We start from the raw sequence: 16508 nt of genomic DNA, 5'->3' as shown, positions 1-16508 counted from the left end.
CCCACTCCCCCACATCCCGCGATTATTGTGCCTTGATGGCAGAATAAAACCGCCGCGGGGAGGCGAGCAGTCCATGTGGGCCACAGAAGATCCGCGCTCGGACCGAGGCCCGCGAGTGGCGGGCCCGGGCCTGCGGCGGCGTCCCGTCGCGTGCGTGCGTTGGCAGGACTTCCTCGCCACATGGCCTGCGGAATGGCGCGGGGTCAGCTCGCAGGGCGACCCACATTCCCACCTACAAGAAACGGAGCTTTCTGAAGACGGCACGCACATGCAAAAGCCGGCCCCTCGGGATAGGAAGCTGACCTAGCTTCTCGTCCCTTTGTCCGCCTCGAAGCTCGATCAGCTTCGGGGACTACTGTCGGAGTAAATAACCATGGGTAGCCTAGCCGGATCCCCCTGGCCCTTCTGACAAAATTACGAGCCGATTCGGCCCTCAAGAATCCAAGACACAGGGCCGCCTTCCCCTTGCCGGCTGTCTCCAGGCCGGCTATCGGAAGGCGGCCCGACTTCAGCCCTCATGAAGAAACGCCGCGGGAGGGCCGGCTCCGAGAAGCCGGCCGCGAGAGGGCCGACTCCAAGAAGCCGGCTCCCATAAAGCGGTCAAGATCGTACCCTCGAAGTCTGCATCCACATAACGGCGATGTGATGGGGCGTGGCTACAGTGAAGCCTGCCACCCCCGAATCCCGGAGCACGCTTGGCACAGTGCGCCGTACGGGTGGCCATGACCCGTCCGGCGCGGCACTGTTGCCACGATGACCCTGATGTCAACCACGACGGACCGCCGGCGCGGCCCACGGGCGGTGGGCCCCTTCGGGCAGAGAGACACCGAAGGCGGTCAGGCCTCCCCCAGTTGGCCCAAGATAGAGCTGGCTCCCCACAGCTGGCTTGCCACCTCCCTCGAAGAAGACGCCCCATTAAGGAGATAAGACGTGGTGAGGCTACAGCGATCGCCCGCTGGGCGGCGGCACTGTAGTCATGCCCACCTCGGCGAAGCCCTCGTCACCAAGATTAAGCAACAGTAACCAGCCGCCGACAAGCCCCTGGACAGTGGGGCCTGCCTGTCGACCAAGGAGCCGGCAGCCGGCGGGACCCACAAGCCGGCGGGCCCCAGCAGCCGGCGCAGAAGCCGGAGAGCGTAGACACAGACGGCTGGGCCCCGCGCCCAGCCGGATTACCATTGTACCCCGAGGGGTAGGCCTATATAAACCCCCCGGGGCATCCATGCAAAGGAGATCGATCCCTGCTAGTTTTAGACACCACGTAGGGAGGAGAAGAGAGCAAGCCTTGCCCTTCTTCCTCCTCTCGCCAAACAGCTCAAGGAGCATCGTGTAGCTACTTCTTCATCTAGTGATCATGCGGAGACCCCGCAGAGCAACAGTAGGGGTGCTATCTCCACGGAGAGCCCCGAAGCTGGGTAAGATTCGCCAGCGTGCATGTCTTCGCCTCATCCTGTTTCCAGGCACCGGCGACGTCTTATTGGCTCCCACAATGATAAGCCACCCGTTGGCATATGTGGCACCTACCACCCGACAGATGATGTGTGAGTAGTTTACCTTAGACCTTCGGGTCCATTGTTATTAGCTAGATGGCTTCTTCTATCTCTTTGGATCTCAATACAAAGTTCTCCTCGATTCTCTTGGAGATCTATTCGATGTAATCTTCTTTTGCGGTGTGTTTGTCGAGATCCGATGAATTGTTGGTTTATGATCAAGATTATCTATGAACAATATTTGAATCTTCTCTGAATTCTTTTATGCATGATTGGTTATCTTCGCAAGTCTCTTCGAATTTTCAGTTTGGTTTGGCCTACTAGATTGATCTTTCTTGCAATGGGAGAATTGCTTAGCTTTGGGTTCAATCTTGCGGTGCTCGATCCCAGTGACGGTAGGGGCAGCAAGGCACGTGTTGTATTGTAGCCATCGAGGATAAAAAGATGGGGTTTATATCATATTGCATGAGTTTATCCCTCTACATCATGTCATCTTGCTTAAAGCGTTACTCCGTTCTTATGAACTTAATACTCTAGATGCATGCTGGACAGCGTTCGATGTGTGGATTAATAGTAGTAGATGCAGGCAGGAGTCGGTCTACTTGTCACAAACGTGATGCCTATATACATGATCATACCTAGATATTCTCATAACTATGCTCAATTCTATCAATTTCTCGACAGTAATTTGTTCACCCACTGTAATACTTATGCTATCTTGAGAGAAGCCACTAGTGAAACCTATGGCCCCCGGGTCTATTTTCCATCATATTAATATCCCGACAACTAGCTATTTCTGGCACCATTTATTTTGCAATCTTTACTTTCGACCTATATCATAAAAATACCAAAAATATTTATCTTTTTATTATTATTATCTCTATCAGATCTCACTCTTGCAAGTGGTTGTGAAGGGATTGACAACCCCTTTATCGCGTTGGTTGCGAGGTTCTTATTTGTTTGTGTAGGTATGAGGTGACTCGTGCGTGGTCTCCAACTGGATTGATACCTTGGTTCTCAAAAACTGAGGGAAATACTTACGCTGCTTTGCTGCATCACCCTTTCCTCTTCAAGGGAAAACCAACACATGCTCAAGAGGTAGCAAGAAGGATTTCTGGCGCCGTTGCCGGGGAGTCTACGCACAAGTCAAGACATACCAAGTACCCATCACAAACTCTTATCCCTCGCATTGCATTATTTGCCATTTGCCTCTCGTTTTCCTCTCCCCCACTTCACCCTTGCCATTTTATTCGCCTTCTTCCCGTGTGTATCCTTCTTTGTGTTTCCATGTGCCTTCTATTTTCTTGCGTCTTTGCTTGCTAAAAATCTATTGTTATGGATCCACTTAAAGTGTTCTAGTTGGATCATCTTCAATCCTTATGCGCTCGTGCAGAAACCCCAACTAGCCTAGTTGATGGGAAATCTTTACATGAGCATGCTCGTTTTGTGCGTCACCGTTTGTCTAAAAAAGGGAGACTCTTATGGGATCAAATAAACAGATTGTTGTGTTATGCTTGGAATCTTTGTGAAATTTGTGAATTTTACTTGTTGCTCTAAGAACCCTAAAAAACACCTCCCCTACCTATGTGAGTTTAATGACAATTAAATATTATCTTCTTATGCAAAGGGTGTTTATAGGTACTATGACATAGAACAAATTGAAGAATTTGCTGCCTTTATGGGTGCTTATGAAGTTGCTTCTTTGATTGAAAAGTATGATGTTACTCTCTACGAATCTGAAAATTTTGACATACTTAAATATTGCTATGAAAACTATGCTCATAATGTCTATGTCAAAGAATTTATTGAAAGAATGACCGTTGCTTCGGAAGAAAATAATGATATGCATGAATCTATAGATAATTATGATTCCGATGATTTGATTGAAATATCCCTTGATGAACATGATGCTTGCTTTTCTTGTGGCCATGATGCCAATATTTATGAAGATGAGTTTGCTATAGTTCCTTATGTTAAACATGAGATCGTTGCTATTGCACCCATACTTGATAGTTCCTTCTATGAAAAGCATGATTGCAATGATGTTATCATAAATTCTCTTAATGTCAATTGTGTCAATGATATGCAAAACCTCAAGCTTGGGGATGCTAGTTTTGCTATGACTACTATTTGTTGCAATGATCATGATTGGGGTGATACTTCTTTTGATCTTGAAAATTTATTTAAGCCCCATGATGAATATGATATTGATAATGGTGTTTGAAATATTATTGAAAGTGGGTTTGGAAGAGTGTCAACTTTAGATCCCACATATTTGGAGAATGTTCAATCTTATGAAGTTCTTGATAAAAGTGGGTTTGGAGAGGTCATGAATTTAGTTAATGTTAATCCCACTATTTTGGAAGAGTGTCAACTTGGCATGCATGTGGATCATGTTGAAAATACTTTATGTGATAGCTATTTTGTTGAATTTGATTATTATCCTACATGTATGAGAGAGGAAAATATGGTGGTAGAAATTTTCATGTTACTAAATTACCTCTTGTTATGTTGAGATTGCTATTGTTTCTTTCCGCTTCCTTGCATATGATAGTTTTTGCTTGCCTTGATAATTTGTTTGCCTATAAGATGCCTTTGCATAGGAAGTATGTTAGACTTATATGTGTTTGTCACGTGTTTTATGATGCTCTCTTTGTGCTTCAATTCTTGTCTTTCATGTGAGCGTTGTTTAAATTTTATGCCTAGCTAGGGGCGTTAAACGATAGCACTTGTTGGGAGGCAACCCAATTTTATTTTTGTTTCTTGCTTTTTGATTATGTTTAGTAATAAATAATTCATCTAGCCTATGTTTAGATGTGGTTTTATGCTTTTAATTAGTGTTTGTGCCAAGTAGAATCTTTGGGAAGACTTGGGGAAAGTCTTTGCGATCTTGATGTGAAAAACAGAAACTTTAGCGCTCACGAGAATTGCTGCTATTTTTTACTGGAGAGTTCTATTTAGTTAATTATTTTTGCAGATGATTAATAGATAAACTTATCACGTCCAGAAATTTATTTTATAATTTTCGGGATTCCAGAAGTTTGTGTTAGTTACAGATTACTACAGACTGTTCTGTTTTTGAAAGATTCTGTTTTCGTGTGTTGTTTGTTTATTTTGATGAATCTATGGCTAGTAATGGAGTTTATAAACCATAGAGAAGTTGGAATACAGTAGGTTTAACACCAATATAAATAAAGAATGAGTTCATTACAGTACCTTGAAGTGGTGTTTTGTTTTCTTTCGCTAACGGAGCTCACGAGATTTTCTGTTAAGTTTTGTGTTGTGAAGTTTTCAAGTTTTGGGTAAGGATTTGATGGATTATGTAACAAGGAGTGGAAAGAGCCTAAGCTTGGGTATTCCCAAGGCACCTCAAGGTAAAATCCAAGGACACCAAAAATCCTAAGCTTGGGGATGCCCCGGAAGGCATCCCCTCTTTTGTCTTCGTCTATCGGTAACTTTACTTGGAGCTATATTTTTATTCACCACATGATATGTGTTTTGCTTGGAGCGTCTTGTATGATTTGAGTCTTTCCTTTTTAGTTTACCACAATCATCTTCTCTGTACACACCTTTTGAGAGAGACACACATGAATCGGAATTTATTAGAATACTCTATGTGCTTTACTTATATCTTTTGAGCTATATAGTTTTTGCTCTAGTGCTTCACTTATATCTTTTAGAGCACGGTGGTGGTTTGATTTTATAGAAATAATTGATCTCTCATGCTTCACTTATATTATTTTGAGAGTCCTTTAGAACAACATGGTAATTTTCTTTTGATATTATAAAAAAACTTTCATATAAGTGCATTGAATACTAAGAGAAGTTTGATACTTGATGATTGTTTTGAGATATGGAGATAGTGATATTAAATTTGTGCTAGTTGAGTAGTTGTGAATTTGAGAAATACTTGTGTTCAAGTTTGCAAGTCCCGTAGCATGCACGTATGGTAAACTTTGTGTAACAAATTTGAAACATGAGGTGTTATTTGATTGTCTTCCTTATGAGTGGCAGTCAGGGACGAGCGATGGTCTTTTCCTATCAATCTATCCCCCTAGGAGCATGCGCATAATACTTGGTTTTTGATGACTTGTAGATTTTTGCAATAAGTATGTGAGTTCTTTATGACTAATGTTGAGTCCATGGATTATACGCACTCTCACCCTTCCATCATTGCTAGCCTCTTTGGTACCGTGCATTGCCCTTTCTCACTTTGAGAGTTGGTGCAAACTTCGCCGGTGCATCCAAACCCCGTGATACGATACACTCCATCACACATAAACCTCCTGATGTCTTCCTCAAAACAGCCACCATACCTACCTATTATGGCATTTCCATAGCCATTCCGAGATATATTGCCATGCAACTTTCCACCGTTCCGTTTATTATGACACGCATCATTATTGTCATATTGCCTTGCATGATCATGTAGTTGACATCGTATTTGTGGCAAAGCCACCTTTCATAATTCTTTCATACATGTCACACATGAGTCATTGCACATCCCGGTACACCGTCGGAGGCATTCATATAGAGTCATATCTTGTTCTAGTATCGAGTTGTAATCATTGAGTTGTAAATAAATAAATAAATAGAAGTGTGATGATCATCATTAATAGAGCATTGTCCCAAAAAAAGAGAAGAAAAAGGCCAAAAAAACAAGGCCCAAAAAAAATAAAATAAATAAAAAGGGGCAATGCTACTATCCTTTTTTCCACACTTGTGCTTCAAAGTAGCACCATAATATTTATGATAGAGAGTCTCTTGTTTTGTCATTTTCATATACTGGTGGGAATTTTTCATTATAGAACTTGGCTTGTATATTCCAACAATGGGCCTCCTCAAGTGCCCTGGGTCTTCGTGAGCAAGCAAGTTGGATGCACACCCACCTAGTTTATTTTGTTGAGCTTTCATACATTTATAGATTTAGTGCATCCATTACATGGCAATCCCTACTCCTTGCATTGACATCAATTGATGGGCATCTCCCTAGCCCATTGATTAGCCGCGTCAATGTGAGACTTTCTCATTTTTGTCTTCTCCACATAACCCCCTTCATTATATTCTATTCCACCCATAGTGCTATATCCATGGCTCACGCTCATGTATTGCGTGAAAGTTGAAAAAAGTTTGAGATTACTATAGTATGAAACAATTGCTTGGCTTGTCATCAGGGTTGTGCGTGACGAGAGCATTCTTGTGTGACGAAAATGGTGCATGACAAAACTATATGATTTTGTAGGGATGAACTTTCTTTGGCCAAATTATTTTGAGAAGACATGATTGCTTAGTTAGTATGCTTGAAGTATTATTATTTTTATGTCAATATTAAGCTTTTATCTTGAATCTTTCGGATATGAACATTCATGCCACAATAAAGAAAAATTATATTGAGAAATATGTTAGGAAGCATTTCACATCAAAAATTCTGTTTTTATCATTTACCTACTCGAGGACAAGCAGGAATTAAGCTTGGGAATGCTTGATACGTCTCCAACGTATCTATAATTTTTGATTGCTCCATGCTATTATGTATTCTGTTTTGGATGTTTAATGGGCTTATTTATACACTTTTATATTATTTTTGGGACTAACCTATTAACCGGAGGCCCAGCCCAAATTGCTGTTTTTTGCCTATTTCAGTGTTTCGCAGAAAAAGAATATCAAACAGAGTCCAAACGGAATGAAACCTTCGGGAGCGTGATTTTTGGAATGAACGTGATCCAGAGGACTTGGAGTGGAAGTCAAGCAACCAACGAGGAAGCCACGACGCAGGGGGCGCGCCTACCCCCCTGGGCGCGCCCTCCACCCTCGTGGCTCCACCGACCTACTTCTTCCTCCTATATGTACCTACGTATCCTGAAAACATCCAGGAGCACCATGAAAACCTAATTCCACCGCCGCAACCTTCTGTACCCGTGAGATCCCATCTTGGGGCCTTTTCCGGTGCTTCGCCGGAGGGGGCATTGATCACGGAGGGCTTCTACATCAACACCATAGCCTCTCCGATGATGTGTGAGTAGTTTACCTCAGACCTTCGGGTCCATTGTTATTAGCTAGATGGCTTCTTCTCTCTCTTTGGATCTCAATACAAAATTCTCCTCGATTCTCTTGGAGATATATTCGATGTAATCTTCTTTTGCGGTGTGTTTGTCAAGATCCGATGAATTGTGGGTTTATGATCAAGATTATCTATGAACAATATTTGAATCTTCTCTGAATTCTTTTATGTATGATTGGTTATCTTTGCAAGTCTCTTCGAATTTTCAGTTTGGTTTGGCCTACTAGATTGATCTTTCTTGCAATAGGAGAATTGCTTAGCTTTGGGTTCAATCTTGCGGTGCTCGATCCCAGTGACAGTAGGGGAAACGACATGTATTGTATTGTTGCCATCGAGGATAAAAAGATGGGGTTTATATCATATTGCTGAGTTTATCCCTCTACATCATGTCATCTTGCTTAAAGCGTTACTCCGTTCTTATGAACTTATACTCTAGATGCATGCTGGATAGCGGTCGATGTGTGGACTAATAGTAGTAGATGTAGGCAGGAGCCGGTCTACTTTTCACGGACGTGATGCCTATATACATGATCTTACCTAGATATTCTCATAACTATGCTCAATTCTATTAATTGCTTGATAGTAATTTGTTCACCCACTGTAATACTTATGCTATCTTGAGAGAAGCCACTAGTGAAACCTATGGCCCCCGGGTCTATTTTCCATCATATTAATATCCCGACAACTAGCTATTTCTGGCACCATTTATTTTGCAATCTTTACTTTCGACCTACATCATAAAAATACCAAAAATATTTATCTTTTTATTATTATTATCTCTATTAGATCTCACTCTTGCAAGTGGTAGTGAAGGGATTGGCAACCCCTTTATCGCGTTGGTTGCAAGGTTCTTATTTGTTTGTGTAGGTACGAGGTGACTCGCGCGTGGTCTCCTACTAGATTGATACCTTGGTTCTCAAAAACTGAGGGAAATAATTATGCTACTTTGCTGCATCACCCTTTCCTCTTCAAGGGAAAACCAACGCATGTTCAAGCCATGGAAACTAGAAAACAAGCAAACTATGCATAGAAAACAGAATCTGTCAAAAACAGAACAATCTATAGTAATATGTACTGCAACCATACTTCTGCTACTCCAAAAATTCTGAAAAATTAGGACATCCTCGGGAATTTGTCTGTTAATCTTCTTCAAAAAGAATTAGTATTTTATCGCACTTCTGTTAAAAATGATAATTATTTTCCTGAGCGCAAAAGTTTCAGTTTCTCAGCAAGATCAAATCAACTATCACTGTAAGCCATCCCAAAGGTCTTACTTGGCACTTTATTGAAACAAAAGCAATAAAACATGATTACTATAGTAGCCTAATCATGTGAGCACACAAAAATAGTAGGTAAAAGTGTTGGGTTGTCTCCCAACAAGCGCTTTTCTTTAAAGCCTTTTAGCTAGGCATGATGAGTTCAATGATACTCACATAAAAGTAAAGAGTTGAAGCATAAAGAGAGCATCATTAATCACATGGCAAGCAAATTTAAGTCTAACCCACTTCCTATGCATAGGGATTTTGTGAGAAAATAATTTATGAGAGCAAGAATCAACTAGCATAGGAAGGAAAAACAAGTGCAACTTCAAAATTTTCAACACATAGAGAGGAAACTTGATATTATTGCAATATGCAAAAGCATATGTTCCTCTCTCATGGTAATTTTAAGTAGAGTCATGAATGAAGTCAACAATATAACCATCACATAAAGCATTCTTTTCATGATACATATGCATATAAATTTTGTTACTCTCCACATAAGCAAAATTATTCTCATGAATAGTAGTGGGAGCGAACTCAACAAAATAACTATCATGTGATTGAAAATTAAAATCATGATCACAAGTTTCATGGTTATCATTTTTCCTTATAGCATACATGTCATCACCAAAATCATCATAGATAGGAGGCATGCTTTCATCATAATAAATTTTCTCATCACAACTTGGGGAGCTAAAAATATCATATTAATCAAATATAGCATCCCCAAGCTTATGGCTTTGTATATCATTAGCATCATGGATATTCAAAGAATCCATACTAACAACATTGCAATCATGCTCATCATTCAAATATTTTGTGCCAAACATTTTATTGACTTCTTCTTCTAACAATTAAGCACAATTTTTCGAACCATCATTTTCAAGAAAGATATTATAAAGATGATCAATAATATGATGAAACCTCAATTCCATTTTTATGTAGTTTTCTTTTAAAAGCCAAACTAGTGATAAAACAAGAAACTAAAAAATTCAATTGCAAGATCTAAAGATATACCTTCAAGCACTCACCTCCCCGACAACGGCGCCAGAAAAGAGCTTGATGTCTACTACGCAACTTTATTCTTGTAGACTCGTGTTGGGCTTCCAAGCGTAGAGTTTTGTAGGACAGTAGCAATTTTTTCTCAAGTGGATGACCTAAGGTTTATCAATCCGTGGGAGGCGTAGGATGGAGATGGTATCTCTCAAACAACCTTGGAACCAAATACAAGAAATCTCTTGTGTCCCCAACACACCTAATACAATGTCAAATTGTTGTGCGCCCCCGATTCAATCGTACACTAGTCATACACGCAAACGTGTACGATCAAGATCAGGGAGTCACGGGAAGATATCACAACACAACTCTAAAAAAAGTCATACAAGCATCATATTACAAGCCAGGGGCCTCGAGGGCTCGAATACAAGAGCTCGATCATGGACGAGTCAGCGGAAGCAACAATATCTGAGTACAGACATAAGTTAAACAAGTTGCCATAAGATGGCTAGCACAAACTGGGATATAGATCGAAAGAGGCGCAAGCCTCCTGCCTGGGATCCTTCTAAACTACTCATGGTCGTCGTGAGCGGCCTGCACGTAGTAGTAGGCACCTCCAGTGTAGTAGGAGTCGTTGTCGACGGTGGCACCTGGTTCCTGGGCTCCAACATCTGGTCGCAACAACCAGGTATAGAAAGGGGGAAAAGGAGGAGCAAAGCAACTGTGAGTACTCATCCAAAGTACTCGCAAGCAAGGAACTACACCACATATGCATTGGTTTCAATGAAAGGGGGTAGTATATGTGGACTAAACTGCAGAATGCCAGAATAAGAGGGGGATAGCTAGTCCTATCGTAGACCATGCTTCTGGCAGCCTCCATCTTGAAGCGGTAGAAGTGAGTAGATGGTAAGTTGACCAAGTATCATCGCATAGCATAATCCTACCCGGCGATCCTCTCCTTGTCGCCCTGTGAGAGAGCGGTCACCGGGTTGTATCTGGCACTTGAAAGGGTGTATTTTATTAAGTATCTGGTTCTAGTTGTCATAAGGTCAAGGTACAACTCCGGGTCGTCCTTTTACCGAGGGACACGACTATTCGAATAGATAAACTTCCCTGCAGGGGTGCACCACATTTTCGAACACGCTCGATCCCCTTTGGTCAGACACACTTTCCTAGGTCATGCCCGGTCTCGGAAGATCAACACGTCGCAACCCTACCTAGGCACAACAAAGAGGTCAGCACGCTGGTCTAAATCCTATGCGCGCAGGGGTCTGGGCCCATCGCCCATTGGACACCTGCATGTTGCGAGGGCGGCCGGTGAGCAGACTTAGCAACCTCCATTTACAAGGAAGTTGCGTTACGCGGTCTAACCCGGCGGGCGCCGCTCAGCCGCTGATGTCACGAAGGCTTCGACTGATACCATGACGTCGAGTGCCCATAACTGTTCCTGCATAGTTGGTTAGTGCGTATAGGCTAGTGGCAAGACTCAGATCAAATACCAAGATCTCGTTAAGCGTGTTATTTAGAAGTAACCACGGACGCTGACCAGGGCCAGGCCCACCTCTCTCCTAGGCGGTCTCAACCTGCCCTGTCGCTCCGCCACAAAGATCCACCCAGAGGGCCGTCGGGACAAAGGTCCTTTCAGCCCCCAATCCGTGAATCACTCGCGGGTACTCTACGAGCCGACCCGACTTTAGTCACCACATGTATCATATATATAATGTATATAAGAATATACTCGTGATCACCTCCCGAGTGATCACGGCCCGATAGTATAGCATGGTAGACGGACAAGAATGTAGGGTTACTGATGATAAACTAGCATCCTATACTAAGCATTTAGGATTGTAGGTAAAGATAACAACAGTAGTAGCAAAGACAGGCTATGCATCAGGATAGGATTAACGGAAAGCAGTAACATGCTACACTACTCTAAAGCAAGCAGTAGGGAGTAGAATAGGCGATATCTGGTGATCAAGGGGGGGGGCTTGACTGGTTGCTCTGCAGACAGAAACGGACCCTCGAAGGTGAAGTAGTCGGTCACTGGTTCAACCGCGGTCTCGGGGTCTACCGAAAAGAAGTAACGGAGGGGGAACCAATAAATAACAGAGCAACCTAAGCATCACAAAGTATAACATGGCAATACACGGTGCTAGGGGTGACGTAATGCGGTACTAGGTGATACCGGCGAAGGTGGGAAAACATCTGGAAAAGTATCCCTGGTGTTTCGCGTTTTCGGACAGATGAACCGAAGGGGGAAAATTCGATGTTCGCTATGCTAAGGATGTGTGGCGGACGAACGGATCACGTATTCGGATTCGTCTCGTCGTTCTGAGCAACTTTCATGTATAATACTTTTTCATCTGACATTCCAATTATTTTCTATTAAGTTTCAAAGGTTTAAACAATTTCTAAAATTTCTGGTTTTATTTTAATTTGTTTTAATCCGAGTTGACCAAGTCAACTTTGACTAGTCAAAAGGGCAGGGAGTGGCCCACATGTCATAGGTTGTACCTAACAAATAAATAAAACTAATCTAATTGAAAGGGACCCACATGTCATTGTCGCATAAATTAACTAGTGTCCAGATTAAAAAATGGAGCCATGTGTCATTGTTTTATTAAACTAAACTAGCACTAGGTTAGTCCTAAATTAATCCTATTCTAAGTAAACCCCACACACACACTCACGCACACACCACACATGGCCGTGGCCACGGCCACTAGCAGTAGCAGTGGCATAAGCACTACGGATCAGCAATAGCAGTAGCCAGTAGTACAGGAACGCTAAAAAGTTTATTAGGGAGCAGCAGCAGCTTGTAAGCAGTGGCAAGGGGCAGCAGGAAAGCGGCGGGAGCAACGCAGCAAATTGCAGCGTTAGCAGCAGCAGCGAGCATGGGTGAGCGGGGGCGCGGGCGGCGGAAAGCGGGCACGGCTGGCGCATGCAGAGGCGCTGAGCGTGGTAGGGGCTCGCGGCCAGCGGCGAGCAGGCGCGGCCAGGGGGCGCACGGGAGGCAGCAGCAGCAATAACAAGTATGAGCAGCAGCTCGTACACGGGAGCAAAGCTCCGACCGAGCTTGGTACACTAAGAACAACAACGTAAAAGGGCACGGATCGGAGGGGAAAACGAGGGGAATTGATAGAGGAGCTCACTACGAAGCTCGTAGACGTTGTCTGGAGGCATGGGGACGGTCGGACACGTCGCGCTCGTCGACGAGATGCAGTGGCCGTGGCGGAGAAGATCGCACGATGGCGAGGTAGTAGGCCGTCCGACCTCCAACCGATAGTCCAGGGCGACGGAGAAGACGATGGCTGAGCTCCTCGACGTCTTGGTGCGACGAAGGAAGGCTGGTGGCCGCACGATCGATGATGATGGCGACGACCGCGAGCTTGGCCTCTTCCAGGACGTCGAATGTTGGAATAAGCCACGGCTTGATGTGGTCGGACTCGTCGGGCACGACGGATTCGCGCGGGACATGCGGGACGCACCGGTGCAGTCGGACTCGTTGGGTGCGCGCGGAACATGCGGGACGCAGCGGAAGCGTGGCATGGATGTGTGTCTGTGTGTGTTAGCGCGGCCGTAGATAGCTATGAGTGTGCATCGTGTGTGCGGCCGTTAGCGTAGCTAGCTAGATGCGTAGCGTGTGTGTGTAACGTGCATGCATGGATGCATGGAGCTGTTGGGGAGTCCCACGTCATGCGTGGACGCGGGCGGGCCGAGCGGATCAGCGCGCGCAGCCGGAGCGAGGTGGGCAGCGTGCGTTCGTGTGGATCATGCATGTGTGGGCATTGCGTTACCTCGTGTATAAAGACTGAACGATGCAGTCGTTGAGTTTTGTGCTCTGGAAAGTAAAAACTTGGCTGTGTTCGGCCGGGTGAAACTCCAGTGTACCCTATTACTTCTTCTACCTCTAGTCTTGAGTGAGAGAGAGAGGGAGAGCGGCAACAACAATTGATATACAGAGCTTCGGTTCGGGCGATCACCGGCGACCATGGCGCTCATCCCACATGGCGGCGGCGCGGGCGGATAGGCGACGATGGCGATGCCGATGCTGACCGTGGACAACTACACGGTCTGGGTCATCAAGGCGCAGGCGATCCTCGACGTCCACTCCGTATGGGAGGCGGTGGCACCGGGCGACGCGGCGGTGAACGCCAAGAAGGACAAGATGGCGCGCGCGTTGCTCCTCGGGGCGTTGCCGGAGGATGTGCTGCTGCAGGTGTCAACGAAGCTCACCGCCAGGGAGGTATGGGACTCCCTGAAGGTGAGGTTCGTTGGCGCCGATCGGGTCCACGCGGCGAGGCTGGGGACGCTGCGCGGCGAATTCGACCGGATGAAGATGGCGGACGGCGAGGAGCTCGATGTGTACGGCTGGAGGCTCGCGGCGATGGCGACGAGGTATGCCAACCTCGGGGAGACGCTGGGCGACGCAACACTTGTCAAGAAGTTGCTGGATACGGTGCCGGATCGCCTCTTCCCCGTCATCGCCGGCATCGAGTAGTTCCACGACGTGACGACGATGGCGTTCGACGAAGCGCTTGGGCGGCTGCGTGCGTTCGACGAGCGGGTTCGGCGCCGTGGACAAGACGGCGGCGAGCGCGGGGGTGAGCAGCTGCTCATGACGGCGGCGCAGTGGGCAGCGCGGGAGCGTCGACACGGCGGTGCTCGGGACGACAACGACGGGCGCAGCGTGGCATCGGGGAGCGGCGGCAACAGGCGCAGGCGCTGCTACAAGTGCGGGGAGCACGGGCACTTCCGGCGCGAGTGCTCGCAGCTGCGGAAAGGACCGGCGGCGGGGCAGGCTTTCTTGACCGGCACCAACATCGACGACGGCGGACTCCTTTAGGCCGTGGCTTAGAGGGTGTGTGTTGGAATAAGCCACGGCTTGGTGTGGTCGGGTTCGTCGGGCGCGACGGATTCGTGTGGGATGTGTGGGACGCACCGGTGCAGTCGGACTTGTCAGGCGCATCGGGTGCGCGCGAAACGTGCGTGACGCAGCGGAAGTGTGACATGGATGTGTGTCTGTGTGTGTTAGCGCGGCCGTAGATAGCTATGCGTGTGCATCGTGTGTGCGGCCCTTAGCGTAGCTAGCTAGATGCGTAGCGTGTGTGTGTAACGTGCATGCATGGATGCATGGATGCATGGAGCTGTTGGGGAGTCCCGCGTCGTGCGTGGACGCGGGCGGGCCGAGCAGATCAGTACGCGCAGGCGGAGCGAGGTGGGCAGCGTGCGTTCGTGTGGATCATGCATGCGTGGGCGTTGCGTTACCTCGTGTATAAAGACTGGACGATGCAGTCGTTGAGTTTTGTGCTTTGGAAAGTAAAAACGGGGCTGTGTTCGACCGGGTGAAACTTCAGTATACCCTATTCCTTCTTATACCTCTAGTCTTGAGTGAGAGAGAGAGGGAGAGCGGCAACAACATTGAATATGAGCGAGGTTGAGGAAGATTTGGGAACTAGGGTTATCAGGAAGAGAGAGGGGGGCTCGGGGCGTCAAGTAGGCACCAGGGTAAGCTGCGGGATGGCCAACACATCACCTAGGGGGGTGCAGCCATGGCGGGATGGCCGCCACGGTTCCCCCTCTGCTCCTGTAGTGAGGGGGAGATGAGTGGGGCGTGGGTTGGGCATCCCTCTTTGTTAGATGGGCCATAGTGCCCATTAGTTTAGGTTCACCTCATTTTAAAAAAATCTTTTCTGTTTTACATTTTTGTTGGTGTTTTCAATTTAGTTGGCCCACTAAATAAACTTTGCTATAGACGAAACCTGGTACTTAAATCATGCACAATATTTACCATACACAAGGTTTTACATCATTTGGAAAACTATACTTATTTGTTTATTTTAAAAGGGCCAAAATAAATGCTGGTGGACCATTTATTAATTTCTAGGATTTTATTTGTGAGCCTAATGAAGTTGAGTTCAACATGAACATGATGAGGGGAATTTATACCAAAATCCGAACATTTTAGTTTGATAGTTCGAAGCAATAATTATTGGGCTTGTGTTTTTAATTCGAATTTGAGGTCGGTTTGGAACAAAGTGATGATTAGCAAAAATTATCATGATGGAATGGCACCGTTAGGGGGAGATTACTGTAGCATGATTCTCGGGGTGTTACAATTGTATAGGTGCACTAGTTCGGCGAAGAGATGGTGATAAAAGTGTAATATGGATGGTAGAAATATATTTTTATAATCTGGATAAATAAAAACAGTAAGGTAACAAATAGTAAACGGGCACAAAAACGGTATTGCAATGCTTAAAAATGAGGCCTAGGGTCCGTACTCTCGCTAGTGCAATCTCTCAACAATGCTAATATAATTGGATCATATAACCACCCCTCAAAGTGCAACGAAGCATCACTCCAAAGTTCATATCTAGCGGCGAACATAAGCCGGAATTGTTTATAGGGTACGAAACCACCTCAAAGCTATTCTTTCCGATCAATCTATCCTAGAGTTCGTACTAAAATAACACGAAGCTATTCTTTCCGATCGATCTAACCAAGAGTTCGTACTAAAATAACACCAAAGCAAATTCAGATTCATAATAGTCAACCCAACACAAAGAACTTCAAAGAGTGCCCCAAGATTTCTACCGGAGAAATAAAGACAAGAACGTGCATCAACCCCTATGCATAGATTACCCCAATGTCACCTCGGGAATCCACGAGTTGAGTGCCAAAACATATATCAAGTGA

The 16508-nt window shown here is 45.4% G+C and overlaps 1 pseudogene; it reads left to right on the top strand.

Annotated features, from left to right (window-relative positions):
* The first annotated feature begins 13663 nt into the window (after positions 1-13663).
* On the top strand, positions 13664-15886 carry LOC147976205 (uncharacterized; annotated as a pseudogene).
* The last annotated feature ends 622 nt before the right edge of the window (positions 15887-16508 follow it).

The sequence above is a fragment of the Triticum urartu genome, chromosome 4A, assembly GCF_056163025.1.
Source record: "Triticum urartu cultivar PI428250 chromosome 4A, HENAU_Tu73, whole genome shotgun sequence".
Taxonomy (NCBI): domain Eukaryota; kingdom Viridiplantae; phylum Streptophyta; class Magnoliopsida; order Poales; family Poaceae; genus Triticum; species Triticum urartu.
The sequence above is the reverse complement of the archived record's forward strand: the minus strand, read 5'-3'. Positions and strand labels throughout refer to the sequence as shown.